The 4,027-nt window shown below is 41.5% G+C and overlaps 1 non-coding gene across 1 annotated transcript; it reads left to right on the top strand.

Moving 5' to 3' along the window:
• Positions 1 to 676: 676 nt before the first annotated feature.
• Positions 677 to 752, top strand: TRNAS-GCU (transfer RNA serine (anticodon GCU)). Its single transcript has one exon. It is a non-coding gene; the product is annotated as a tRNA-Ser (tRNA).
• Positions 753 to 4,027: the final 3,275 nt, after the last annotated feature.

Below are 4,027 nucleotides of genomic sequence, written 5' to 3'. Positions count from 1 at the left end.
AAGTAGGGAAGTAACTTTATAAAATTTATAAAGCAGAGTTACAGCAAGTTAAAGCATATAATAATAATTACTTACCAAGTACTTTATGTTGGATTTTCGCTAAGTTTGGCAGAATAAATCTTTATAAAACAACTTACTATAGTTAAATCTATCTTTTTATTTATACTTTGGTTGCTCCGCTACCGCCCACCATGAAAGCTGGAATGCCCACTAGTGGGCGGTAGGAACCAGGTTGACTACCACTGATCTACACCATGACCACTTACAACAATCCACCATCAGCTTCTACCTAGATAACAATAGCCTCCCAGCTGGGTCTTACCTCCAGTTGTACCCCTCTATAGTCATTTTCCATGAAGCAGATAAGATAACCTTTTAAGTAAATCAGATCTTGTCAAATTCCTGCTTAAAACCTACCATCACTTTCTAACACACCTAGAAACACATTCAAGATACAGTTTAAATTCTTAGCTTCTGAAAACCTTGAAATAATCTCATAAATATAATTTTATAACCTTCTCAGAAACTACTTCCACTCTCCAACACACCAGCCATTCTTCTGTCCTTCATAGACACTGATCTTTTCCCATTTCAGGGCTTCACTGACTCATGTCTCTTTTGAAGATGCCTTTCCTACACAGCCATTCCTGACCACCCAATTTAAAATAGCTATCCAGCCCTGGCCGATTGGCTCAGTGGTAGAGTGTCAGCCTGCTGTGCAGAAGTCCCGGGTTTGATTCCCAGCCAGGGCACACAGGAGAAGCGCCCATCTGCTTCTCCACCCCTCCCCAACTCCTTCCTCTGTCTCTCTCTTCCCCTCCTGCAGCGAGGCTCCATTGGAGCAAAGATGGCCCGGGCACTGGGGATGGCTTCTTGGCCTCTGCCCCAGGCACTAGAATGGCTCTGGTGGCAACAGAGCGACACCCCGGAGGGGCAGAGCGTTGCCCCCTGGTGGGCGTGCCGAGTGGATCCCGGTCGGGCACATGTGGGAGTCTGTCTGACTGTCTCTCCCCGTTTCCAGCTTCAGAAAAATACAAAAAAATAAAAAATAAAAAAAAATAATGAAATAAAATAAAATAAAATAGCTATCCAGTCTATCACATCACTGGACTGCAGTCTACCTGGCACTTATCTCTGCCTGGTATTTTTCTTATTTCTTCTTCTGTCTTGTTTACTTGTTTATATTCCCCAAGGCTCCTAAGAGGTGGTTAATAAATTCTGTTGAATTAACATCTTCTTTAATTTATTACAAGTTGATTTCCAGTGCTATTACTTCACTGAAAGTATACTCTTCCAGGTACATCATTATGAAATGGCTTTTTCCTTCCAGTCTTGAACCTTTCCCTACCCACCTCTGCTGCATATTGGATGTGTCCTTCTTCTCCTAGTATTTGCCTCCCTTCCTCCTGAGATACCTCTCTTCCTGCTGCCCAACTGAATGTCCTTTATCCCTTTCACTGGCTTCTCTCATTCTCATTCTTACAACATCCAACATTGTTTAACTTTGTGTTCTTCTCCCTCTCTTAGAAACACTCTGCCCCATAACCCCAGAGTTGAGTTTGGTTAATTCTTGTTTTCCCTTTGGCTTAGATGGCCAAGCTTGTCATCACAGCCTCTGAGTCTCTTCTGCAACACTTCTTGGATTCAACACTTTTTACATTCCCATCCAGGCCCTCTCTGCTTTTACCGAAAATGACACAAATTCTTCCTACTTTGTAAATGTCTCTTTCCGTTCCAAAAACTCAGACTCACAAGATTGTGGGATGGGAAGTATCCCTTGACATAACTTGTCCAACTTTCTCAGCTTCTGAGATGAGAAAATTGAATCCCAAAGACAATCCCATGGTTCACTTAAACTTGAGTTAAGCATTCACTTTCGAGTGTTTTCCACCTCTCTTTCTGCACTGTTTTCTTTGTCTTCAAAATGTTCTCCCCAACTTGGCTTTCTTTCCTACACAGCTGTTATGCTGATCTTCCTCAAGATGGAAATAATCATGAAACCCTTCTACTCAGAAAGATTTTGGGGCTTCTTCTAATACTCCAGTGAAACTGAGAAATCCCCTCACTGTTTCTAAATACAATGCTCATAGAGAGTAAAGCTCAAACTCTTTGGCCTGGTATCTGGCACTCAAGTTTTCACCAGCTGTTATGTCTTCTGTTAACTTCAGAGAATAGAGGGGAGGATCAAGAGAAGCAAGATTTTGGAAGACAGATTTCACACTGATATGAAAAATCTTCTAATTATTACGATTGTTCTTCAGTAGTGTGGGTTCTTTTGAGAGATGGTGAGCTGCCTGTGAGCCTCAGTGTTCAAAACCAGGCTGAACATAACACAGACGTGAAGAGGGCTTCTGTCATGGAGATGGGCAGGGGAACTGTTGAGATAACTTCAGATTTTCTACAGCTCTCAGCTCCAACACACAGCGTTTTCCCCATGCTAACCTACTGCAGGGCTCCTTTCCACACTCCACTCCAACAAACTGAACTTCTCGTTCTTCTCCATGTGGCCCTACACTTTCCGATCCTTCTCTGCCTTTGTTTATGCTGTTCTTGCTGCCTGAAATGTCTCTTCCAACCATCTCCAAGAAACCAGTTTAAATTCATCCATTTCATGACACCTTTGCCAATACTTCCAATTAAGTCTCTCTCTCTCTCTCTCTCCCTGTCTCTCTTTTTCTCTTTTCCCTCCCTCCTTCCATCTCAGCCTCTTTCTCTGTCTCTCATTATTTTATTTTCTCCAGTGTAGATTAGAAAGAATGTTAATGATAATTTGGTCCAAATACCAGTGACTCTATTCTGCCTCCTTTTCCAGGGAGTCCTGCTCACCTTTGCTGAATAAAGCCACATATTCTTTCGTCTGTTGCTTTTTTTTTTTCTGTTATGGAACCTCCAGTATCCCTGCCTCAGCCCTGCAGTTCAAGGTCTCCAGCAGTAATGCCCACACTCGACTTTCTCAGTAGAGGAGCTCCTGCCCGGTGGTTAGATGGGCTCTGTCTGTCTCCAACCATGTTTTCTGATCCTTTTCTCTATTCTCTGGCCATGTTCTCTACTCTAAGTCTTTTCCCTTCCTTCTCTGCTAAGAAATATTTTATACTCCCCTCCAGCAAGACTTTCTTAACTAAGAGGGCTGCTCTTTTTTATTTTATATTTCTTGATTACTTAGCCTCGGGAATTAAAAGCCTGGCTCTATATTGACAGTATATTGTTTTCTAGCTGTTTTGAGAACTGACATTTTCTCTTCCTGTTGGAAACATGGCCATCCTATCCTTCCTTTGCCCACCCCTGCCCCCTCAATGTATCAAGTACACAAGTCATGATAAATACTTGTTGGTGTTCATTAAACAAATTGTATCTTATCAGCAGTGAAAATATCAAACAATAGCCCAAACTATATTTTGTGCTCAGAAGCAACATCAGGTAGAAAATTAAATAAATTTTTATAAAAGATGTATTAGGGAGGGAAGACCAAAAGGAGAAATTGAATGTTAGCAGTGAAACAATGAGGTAATAAACCCTTAATAGTTTCCTAAAGGATTGCTTTAATTGAAGCACAAAGATACGAACACAAGTGATGCGCTCATTTAACATCAGGAAGATGAATTGGAAAAGCTTCCCCAAATATTCTTTCCCCTGAGTGCTGTATTACATGATGAAAAGCTTGCCATACGTGTGATTGTACCTTTGACATATGATTTAACCCATTGGTGCAGTGTCTGGATTCCTCAGTTTGCCTTTGCCTCTATCTGCCTTTGGCTGTTAGAAAGAAGATTCTGAAGTAAGAGCAGAAACATAGCCTTGTAAGTGTTTGATGTGGAGGATTCCGTCTTTCTGCAGATTTATGCTGAGAATTTACAGTAGCTTAAGAAGAACTGCAAACTGAACAGTACAATATGAAAGTATTCCTCAGAGACAGATCACTCCAAAGTCTGGTTTCCAGGGGTCTTCCTGCTTAGGATTCAAGGCCAAACAATGGCTGCTAAAAAGTTGAAGATCTGGCATTTTACTGTTCCAAATGTTCCCCCAAAAG

This window comes from Saccopteryx bilineata, chromosome 5 (assembly GCF_036850765.1).
Source record: "Saccopteryx bilineata isolate mSacBil1 chromosome 5, mSacBil1_pri_phased_curated, whole genome shotgun sequence".
NCBI lineage: Eukaryota > Metazoa > Chordata > Mammalia > Chiroptera > Emballonuridae > Saccopteryx > Saccopteryx bilineata.
The sequence above is the reverse complement of the archived record's forward strand: the minus strand, read 5'-3'. Positions and strand labels throughout refer to the sequence as shown.